Source organism: Elephas maximus, chromosome 7 (assembly GCF_024166365.1).
Source record: "Elephas maximus indicus isolate mEleMax1 chromosome 7, mEleMax1 primary haplotype, whole genome shotgun sequence".
In the NCBI taxonomy this organism is placed as follows: Eukaryota; Metazoa; Chordata; class Mammalia; order Proboscidea; family Elephantidae; genus Elephas; species Elephas maximus.
Genome location: NC_064825.1, coordinates 114,362,837 through 114,373,825, shown reverse-complemented (window position 1 = coordinate 114,373,825; position 10,989 = coordinate 114,362,837). Strand labels below are relative to the sequence as shown.

At 37.9% G+C, this 10,989-nt stretch overlaps 1 pseudogene; it reads left to right on the top strand.

Moving 5' to 3' along the window:
• Nucleotides 1–5,786: 5,786 nt before the first annotated feature.
• LOC126080441 (olfactory receptor 8K3-like) lies at nt 5,787–6,733 on the top strand (annotated as a pseudogene).
• Nucleotides 6,734–10,989: the final 4,256 nt, after the last annotated feature.

The window sequence follows — 10,989 nt, the reverse complement described above, 5'->3', positions numbered from 1 at the left end:
CCCTTACACAAATGTTCAAAGAAACATTTATAATAGCTAAAAACTAGTAATAACCCTAAATGTCCTTCCATGGGGGAATGGGTGATCAAACCATACTAAATGCCTACATAAAGTAATACTCAGCTGTAAAAAAGAACAAAGTATTGATGCATGCAACAGCATGGATGGACCTCAATAGAATCATGTGAAATGAAAACAGTCACCAAAGTCATTGTTGCTACCTGCCACTGAGTGACCTCAACTCATGATGTCCTTATGAAAAACAGAACAAAACATTGCCTGGCCCTGTCCTATCCTTACAATTATCGGTTTGTTCAAGTACATTTTTGGAACCACTGTGTCAGTTCATTTCATGGAGAGATTCCCTCATTCTTACTGGCCCTCTACTTCACCAATATGATGTCCTCATCCAGAAACTGATCTTTCCTGATAACATTCCTGAAGCAAGAAACTCAGACAATGTTCTGTTGAGGGCAACAAAATATGTACTATTCAAGAATATTTGTTTTGTTAGGTGTCATCCCGTACATTGAAAATCATAGCGACCTATAGGACAGAGTAGAAATGTCCCATAGGTTACCTAGGCTGTAACCTTTATGGATGTGGATGGCCAGGTCTTTTCTCCCCAGAAAGGCTAGTGGGTTCAAACAGCCAACTTTTCAGTTAGCAGATATATGTATATACAAAACCAAACAAAATCCAATGCTGTTGAGTCGATTCTGACTCATAATGACCCTATAGGACAGAGTAGAACAGCCCCACAGAGTTTCCAAGGAGCAACTGGCGGATCTGAACTGCCGATCTCTTGGTTAACAGCCGGACTCTTAACCACTATGCCGTATACATACTATTATATAGGAGAAATAAGCAAAAAAAAAAAAAAAAACACAAATGTATGCATTAGAAATATTTACAAAGTGCAGCAGAAATATTTATAGCACAGTAAAATATTTTCTTTTTAAATATATATCCACAGTGAGACATTACACACAAGATTTCATTTTACCAGGATGTGTTGATATGGTAGAGCATTATGTCAAGCACAGCAGAACATGTATCAAGGTGAGAAAAAAAATTTGGAATGAAGTTCGGACAGGATGAATAAAACATAAAATATTGAAATACAAGGATGGAAAATAAGACAAACAAGAAAAAAAGCATAATCACATGATGGCAACTGACTATGAAATGAGAAGCAAGGGAAATATTTCTGTTTATGAGGTCAAAAAGAAAAAAAAACTTGAAAATAGCAATAATAATAGCAACAATAAAAAAACAGTCAACTAGGAAGTAATACTTCACATATGCACAATGCATTACTTTTATTCCATTTAAGTCTTAAATAATGTGATAAGAAAGTGTTTAAGCATTTCTTCATTTGTCATCCATTTGAAGAGACCACTATAGAAATGGGAATATTGACAGTTCTGTTTCATAGATACAATATTTTAATCCAGATCCCTGTGTGGTAAAAATGGAGTGATAACAAAGAGTAAAATGCAAGGCTACATGAAAAAGATGAACATAGACCTGCATACACACGATATGAATAAAAATTTGGTCACCGATGAATACACAATGTCCTGGACAATTAACAAACCACCCCCAGGTATTTTGTTAAGCTTTCATACACTTCAGGAACAATCACCAAATTGCTTGGCATCTCCTAGGGGAGAATCTCCACGGGTAAAAAAAAAATCCATAAATTCTTCTCACTCTGCCATGTTAGGAAACAGTTGGGGGAGTCAAGATAGAGGCTTCATTGCAGGTGAAAAGATAAACTGTTTCCATATTTTACCAATATCTAGAATGTTTCAGTGACACTTGAAGGGTTCCACCTTTATTCAATGGCAAAGTCATTGTACAATATTAAGATTTCTGAGTCAGTTCTGTGAGCATTCTACTTTTCAATAGTTCCTGAGACTAGGACCTCTCTCTTTTTTTTCACATTTTTTTTTTCCAAATATTCACACTTTGTTTCAAGGGCTAAATGCTCCTAAGCATCTTTGAAACATCATCATGTCTAAATATTTTTACTTTTTATAAGTAATTATATGAATAAAAAACTAACCAAAAAAAAAAAAAAAAAGTCCTGGAGTCAATTTTGCCTCATAGCTACCCCGTGTGTGTCAGAGAACTGTGGTCCATAGTTTCTGAACGGCTGTCAACTTTCAGAAGTAAATCTTTCTTTTTTCCAAGGCGCCTCTGACTGGATTCGATCCCCCAAACTTTCACTTTGCAGCTGAGTGCTTAACTGTCTTTGCCACCCAGGTGGCCTAATTATGTGAAAAATAGCGCTCAAATATGCAAGCAAAGGAAACATAAAAATGCAGTATTAAAAATACTGTAGCAGAATTATGAAGCTACAGTATTCAGTCTCCAATGTTGATGTCCTTTCAAATCCGTAGTTACAAGCTGGCTCTAGCTCTTCATATGCCCCTCTTAAGTGTAATTTAATATATAATGCATTTTTAAATAACTGTATAAATGTACATTTTTGCTAATCTCTTGATGAGGAAATACATTTCCATCTTACAACTTATGGTTTAAGAGTCTGGGATACTTTTAAGTACCCAGTTTTATGGCAATGGTATAATACATAATATATTCTTCAATTTCCAGTGGAATCTGGCCAAATGAAGATACAATTTTCTCAAGGAATATAGCTTTATAAAACGAGAATGAGATACTCAACACAGATAGTAAACTATGGAAAATAACTTGGTGCTCTCCATGAAACTCAAGAGCTGTTAAGAGGAAGTCTTCTTGCCTTCCCTTACCTTATAGGAAAAGCAGTACTTACCAATATAAGAACTTTTTTTCTTCAGCCTTTCATCATTTCAACTAAACAAGATTTACTTTGCTTTTCTTGCATTCATTGACGATAGTTGATTTCATAATTGTAATATCTACTGATACCCAATTCTGAACTTCTTTAAAATATATATATATATATATATATATATATATATATATACATAAATTATTGTGCTTTAGGTGTAAGTTTACATAGCAGATTAATTTTCCAGTCAAAAATTCTAACACAAAATTTGTCAGCACTCTTCTCATTTCCTTCCTGGCTTCTCTGTCTCCATTAGTCAAGTTTCCCTGTCCCCCTCCTCACCTTCTTGCCATTTTGGTCTCCTATATTTGATTGTTCTAAGGGGCACATTCTTCACAGATTTTATTGTTTAATTTAATAGCCCCATCTGTTATTGTGCTGAAAGGTGGCCATGGGGATTGTCTATTGTTTCACATTAGAAGATTGTCTAAGGACAATTGTCCCAGGAGTTTCTCCAGCCTCTTTCAAACCAGTAAATCTGGACTTTTTTTTTTTATTTGAATTTTTTGTACTTTTTTTTCACACTTCTGCCCCAGAACTTCTATTGTGATCCTGGTCAGAGCGGTCTGCAGTGGTAGCCAGGCACCATCTAGTTCTTCTGGTCTCAGGTTAGAGGAGGCTGTGATTCATGTGGGCCATATGTCCTTTGGGTTAATTGCTTCATTAAGTCTTTGTTTTTCCTCATTCTCCTCTGTTTTAGGTGGAAAGAGGCCAATGGCTTCTTTTGTGACATAAGCAATGTGTGTCTTTAGGGTTACAACCTTATAAGCAACATTTCATGTGAGATAGTGTATTTTCCCGTTACCATTTTATTGTTAAATATGATATGATTGTATTTTTCTATTTGCTTATTCCTGACTCAGAGGCTGCTGGTACTGCTATTTTCATGTAAGTAGTATCACTTCAAACCATTCATTCTTTTACCTTATACTGCCATCCTCATCCTTCTCTGGCATTTTTCTTTTTTTAATCTGTGGTATTTTTTTTTTTTTATATTAAGTATATGTATATACATTTTAATTTAAATATATTTGTGTTTATATGAATTATGTACTAATAGTTCAACCTAGAGGATTTCTTTATCTAAATGGAATTTTTTAATGACATTAAATTATATAACATCAGTGACATGGACCACACTTTCTCAATTTCCTCTCACTATCTTAGATACTTCCATGAGAAAATATATCTGATTTGTTACAAACAGCTTAGTACATGTTTGTTATAATGAAGTTGCTCCTAGGGCAGGACATATTTTAAGTAAGTTTATATTCAAAGGCACTGCTGTTGAGGTGATCCTGATGCAACAGTGAACCCACAGGTGTTCTAAGGCTGTAAATAACTATGGAAGCAGACTACCACATCTTTCTCCCAGGGAGCCACTGGTGGTTTTGAACTGCCGAACTTTAGGTAAGCAGTCCATCAGCTTATATTAAAATATATTAATTAAAGTAGAAGATATATCATCCAGAACATTGGCATACTGATGGTCCAATTTTAGTCATGGAGTTGAGGATGGGGAAGAGAAGGGCTGGGCTCAGTTACATGGATTACACGCTACCCAACCTACTCATCATCATAAACCTGACATAGAAGCTAAGTCACGCTAGAAAAATTTACATATGCATATGTAAAGAAAACTCCTTTCAGGTAACTTATTGTCATCATTTTAAAAACAACAAAACCACCATATACTTGATATTTGAGACTTATATCCCCATAATGTAAATGCATTGAAATATTTAATCGTCTTTTATTTTTCCAACAACACTGAAGGGAAGTGATCATTTTGCAGATGTGAATAAAGAAATTAAGGTATCTTATTTTATAACCCACAAGTGGAGATATAACAGGGACTATATTTGCATGGGTCTACCACCTAGATATTTCCCTGTAAAAGACAGATAATCCCCACCATGATTGATTAGATTTTCCTCGTTAATATATCTGTTCAATACCTGTCAAGTGTTTTGTGTCAGTCTGTAACACCAGTGGCAAAAGGGCTTTTATACGCCTCTGTTTTGAAGTAAGGCATATTAAATGTTTCCACACATTTAGTGAATTTGTGCTTTAAAATTTTTATAATGAAAAAGGCATTTGTATTATAATTTTGTAAATGTCATTATATAAATGAATAAAAGAAAGTTTAGTAATCATCCATATATATACCACTTAAAATTTTTAACTTTTTTTTATTTTTGTTTCATATATCCATATGTATTAAAACAAAAAAATGAAACACGTTGCCATGAAGTTGATTCCAACTCATACAGACTCTAGAGGGCAGGATAGAACTGCCCCAGAGATTTTACAAGGAGAGCCTGGTAGATTCAAAAAGCCCATTTTTTTGGTTATCAGCCAAGCTCTTAGCCACTGCTCCACAAGGTATCCAATCTATGTACATGTATATGTATATGTGCATGTATGTGTACATCTATCTACATTGTCACATACTTACACCTGTGTCCTTATCTGTGTCTATCTCTAGCTCTATGTTTACTACAGGGTTTCTCCACTTCTGCCATAGTGACATCTTGGACTAGAAATTTTCTAATTGTGTAGAGTTACCCTGTATATAGTAGAATGTTTAGTAACATCCCAGGCTCCCTTTAGATACCTGTAGTACCCTTCTCCTAGTTGTGACATCCAAAATGTCCCAGGCATTGACAAATGTTCTTTGGGGAGCAAATTTTACCCAACTGATAACAAATTAAATTCCTCTTTCTTTCCTTCTTTCCCTATCTCTCTATCTCTATCTTCATGTGCCTATACTTTATTTGAGGGAGGTGGGTTTAATTTCAAATAACTATATTGGAAAGTTTGCATTTATCTTATTCATTTAGAGTATTGCTTTTGAATAATAAAAACCTACCAGATGATACTGCATAAAAACTCCTGGCTATACTAACATTTCTATCCAGAACAGATTTCCTAATAGACCAAGATGGGCAAACACAATCTAACACTGCTGAATGAATTCATTCTGACGGGAATCACAGACCCCCCAGAGCTGCAGGTGCCATTGTTCGGGCTGTTCCTCATCATCTACATGATCTCAGTGGTGGGCAACTTGGGCATCATCATCCTCACCAAGATAGACTCCAAGCTACAAACTCCATGTACTTTTTTCTCAGACACCTGGCTATCACTGATCTTGGTTACTCAACAACTGTGGCACCCAAAATGCTAGTCAATTTTGTTGTGGATGAAAATACAATCTCCTATTATTTTTGTGCTATACAGCTAGCTTTCTTTCTCTTGTTCATCATTAGTGAATTATTCATTCTGTTAGCAATGTCTTATGATCGCTATGTGGCCATCTGTCATTCTCTGCTCTACACAGTCATCATGTTACAAAGGATGTGTCGGGTGCTGGTGGCAATTCTCTATCTTTATAGTGCATTTATTTCTCTTCTTATCACCATAAAGATTTTTAGTTTAACCTTCTGTGGCTACAATGTCATCAGTCTTTTCTACTGTGACTGTCTCCCCTTGGTATCTCTGCTCTGCTCAAACACACAAGAAATTGAATTGATCATTCTCATCTCAGCAGCTATTGATTTGATTTCATCCCTTCTAATAGTTCTTGTTTCCTACCTCCTCGTTCTTGTAGCCATTCTCAGGACGAACTCAGCTGAGGGCAGGCACAAGGCCTTCTCCACCTGTGGATCCCACCTGACCGTGGTGGTCTTGTTCTATGGGACTTTAATCTTTACGTATGTGCAGCCCGAGTCCAGTCACTCCTTTGAAACTGATAAAGTGGCTTCCATATTTTACACCCTGGTTATTCCGGTGTTGAATCCCTTGATATATAGCTTGAGGAACAAAGATGTAAAATATGGTGTACATAGGACATGGAAAAAAATAAGCAATATCTTTTCTACCATTTAACACATCATGTGGGTCCTATAAATTACATGATGGGCTTCAAACCTTGTCTGTGTGCCTCCATAGGGGATGGTGAGCAAAAATATATTTCACATGTATTCATAAATTTCCTTCTATGTGTCAGTCAGTCTTCTAAATGCATTGATGAACAAAAGAGTAAAAACCTTTTCCTACCTTGAAGGGAAAAAATGGATCACTAACATAATAAATAAGTAAATTTTATAGTGCAGAAGAATGTGTTGGGGCCCTGGTGGTGCAGTCACTAAATTGCTCAGCTGCTAACTGAAAGACCGGGGAGGTCAAACCCACTAGCCACTCCATCGGAGAAAGATATGTCAGTCGTTCTCCACAAAGATTTACAGCCTTGGAAACCCTATGCATCAGTTCTACTCTGTCCTATAGGGCTGCTGGTAGTTGGAATCTCCCCAAGAGCAGTTGATTTGGTTTTTTTTTTTTTTGAGAATGTGCTGTAAAACAAAACCTTTCACCATTGAATTGATTCTGAGTCATAGAAAACTTAATGGACAGGGTAGAACTGCTCCATAGGGTTTCCGAGAAGTGGCTGGTGGATTCGACATGCTGACCTTTGGTTTAGCAGCCACGTTCTTAACCAATGCACCACTAGAGCTCCAGGAGAATGTGCTGGGAACCATGAAGTCAGGGATGGAGAGTTGATATGCTGAGTGGAAGTGGGAAAAATACTAGGTACAAAAGTGGCACTATAATGATTCTGGTGTTCTTTCAACTATTAGAATAAACTTTGCAGTGTCAGTTCTTGGGTTTGGGTACGTGTGTTTGTGTAAGCACTTGCCTTCTGTTTTAGCCTTCATAGTTTCTGACGGGAGTATCGGATCTGGGCTAGGTTGCGAAGAATCTCAGTGTAGTGTGATGCTTTGAATTACTCTCTTATCTAAATTTGCTCAAATGCCCCCATTCTAGACTTTGGAGTTCCATTCTTTTCTTATTAATGCCTTTACTTCCACATGTAAGTCTGTTAACTTAACATAGTTTGCAATTTAGCAATCCGCAGTTTCAGCTCTGCATGTGACTTTGCTATAATCAACCCACTTTGCCTAGATCTAAGAGTGGGGAAGGAATTCCACCTAGGAGCAACTCTGGATGACCTCAAGAAATTTGTCTTAATTGGTGTATAGATCAGAATGGATAAATTTCTTGAGGTCTTCCAGAGTTGCTCCCAGGTTTGGAATCCCTTCCTCACTAGTTGTTCTTATTTAATAATTACCCTTTTTTTGTAGGTTTTTTTCACAGGTTGTTATCTTTTCTTATTTATATGAAAAACTTTTTAAAATGTTCGTTAAATTATTTTTTGTGTGTTTCCTTGGATAACAGGATATTCTATGATGAGCTAAGTTTGCTACCTCTGTTTCATTGGTTTGGCTTTCCCAAACTTTGGTCAATATTTATTATGTGCTATACTTTCAGTGACTTATGTTCACCCTACTTATGAGAGGCAAAATGAGATCATCCCACAATTTGCTCCATGCTGAATTTCTTATTAAGGTAAGGAATGTTATGTGGCAAGGATGCAGCTATCTTGCCTTATGGACATAGTTGCTCCACAGTACTCCTCAAAATTTTTCAAGTATCTTTTTTTTCAAAATTTATAGTGTTTCATTGAAGCTATTACAGTCTAAATTATTTTCTTCATTCAGGATCTTGACATAAAATCCCCTGCGTAGCCAATGGAATTAGGATGAAAATAGTTCATTGCAATATAAGAAAAAGATGAATGTTATATTTTCATGTGACATAAATGTTTTTGAAAGTTTGTAGCAGTTAGAAGGTGAAAATGGTCATGATAAGATAGAGCTCCCCAGGTGGGGAAAATTTCTACTTCCTTGAGCAGCTTGCTTGACATGCCCTTAGCTTTACATTAGAGTCCTGGGTCCTTTGCTTGGCATGCCCCATAGCTTTACATTAAAATCCTGGTTCCCCTCTCCTTTACAGCTTCCCAAAACTAGATGAAATTGGCAAAAAAAGAAAAAAAAAAAGTTTAGGTGCCATGTTGACGTTCAGGACAACGCTTTAGTTCTCATATATAGTAATACTGTGCCTCGGGTGGAGTTAAATTACCACCTTCTGAACATGTGATGCATGGAGGTATATGTAAACCTTATTGCAGCTGTGTAGTGTGATTAATAATGTCGCTGATGTAACTTGTATGAGCTCCCTACTTATAAAACCCTTATAACTAATCTTTCCCCTTGCCCTGTTGGAGCAGTCTTGGCAACAGCAGCCCCAACTGTATCCCTTCCTTGCACAGTGAAATAAGATTCCTTTCTACTCTTCTACTTTGGTCTGTTTTTTGTCGGCTGAGATGAGTTGCACCGAGCAGAACCTGAAGTTTCCACCCTGCAAAATTTCTGGTGTGCCAGCCAGGAGTCATCTGATCAGATCCAGAGGCAGATTGGGCAACAGGCTAGCCACCAGGAGATTTCTCCCAGAGACTTTCTAGTAGCCCTGGAAGATGATTCGCCTGGGAACCAACAATGACTTCATGGGAGACACAAAACGCACCTGGGTTATTTGGTAAGTACCTACATAAGACCATAGAAGAGTCCCAAGCAGCAGGAGGAATTAGTCATTGAGGGCATTAAAGGCCCTATGTATTTGGAGTTACTTGGTAGATAACAGGATAATTTCTAGGTAAGGTCTTTAGAGTCCCAAGAAGTGGAAAGAATTGGTTCTTGAAGGTGTAAAATGCTCTATGTGGCTGTTATTAGGTTGGTGCAACTCATTAGTTTGTGTGAGTGTGTAATGTGTGTATGAGGCATTTAGACAGTTTTTTTTTTTCAGAAACAGACCCTGAGAGTCTTGAAAATGCTCACATTGTGAATATGATTTTTATCAGGCACAGTGTCCAGGATATACGAAGAAAACTCCAAAAACTTGAGGAAGATATGGAGTTAGGGATCTCATGTATTTTTGAGCTTGCCTACCAGGCATATTCTTATCGGGTTCAGAAAGCGGAGAAGTAAAAAAATCACTGATCAAAAGAGACAGTCTGCATTCCTGGACACCACCTTGTAAGGAAATGACCTGATTCCTGGCAGCTCAAGAAGAGGAGGGCCCCTGAAGAGAGAGGGAGGTGGGGGACCCTGACACCCATAAGCTGAGACCACTGTGCCTAGTGTAAGGAAAGATGGCATTGGAAGAGAGAAACCCTAAATTCTTACCCAGAGATAAGAAAGAGAATGGGGTTGCCCAGTGGCCTATGATGTCAATGGGTAAAGACTCTAATTGAGGAGGACTGGAGGAAAGTCTCCCACCTGATCCACTGTTGGGGTTGGGGACAGTATGGTTTCCAATGGATACCAGAGCAACCCATTCTGTCCTGACCCAGAAAAAGACAGTCCTGACAAAACAGTGTTAATCTGGGAGTCTCAGGTAAGAGGAGAACCATCCCTTCCTCCAGCCTCTAACCTGCTCTACACAATGCAAGTCATTAACGCATTCTTTTCTCTACATGCCTGGCTGTTCCATTCCATTGCTGAAAAGAAACTTGTGCAAACTGCAAGCACAAATTTCTTTTGATAAAGAGACCATGCAGGTGCAGGTACCACCATAGAATGGATGGTGAGTGCACATGGCCCCTACCACAGAGTCACCCACCAATTACAGCATTGAAGGACACTACCAGGGATCAGTAGGGCCAGCCATCAAGCATGCAGTGGTCTTGTGGTTATGGGTATGGGCCAACAAGGTGCCAGCATGTGCCAAATATGTGCCCCTGGTGGCAGTTGAGCCTGAACCTGGCATAGTTTTTCCTCCACGCAAGCAGGACCCCATCTGGGTGAAGGCCTGCAGGTATGGGCAAAATCATCACCAGATACATGAAACAAGGACTGCTCAGACCTTGTTAGTAACAGTTTGACCCTCCCATCCTAAAAGTGAAGAAGAAAAATAGAGAATACCAGTTTACTCAGAATCTGCTAGCCATCAATCAGGTGAAAGGCATTGTCCACCCTGTAGTTACCAACCCATATACCCTGCTATTTACCTAATTGCCCAGTTTTTCCAGATTCGTTGTACTTGATCTGAAAGATGCATTCTTCTGTATTTAAGTAGAAAAAAAAGGGAAATCTTTGCCTTTGAGTGAAAATATCTGGACAATGGACAAAAGCAAGAACTCTGTAGGCAAGTCCTTCCCCAGGGGCTTAAAAACAGTACCACTCCTTTTAGGCCCACCCTTGTTAAGGAACTAAGACAATTGACCCTGACCAACAGTATACTCCTCC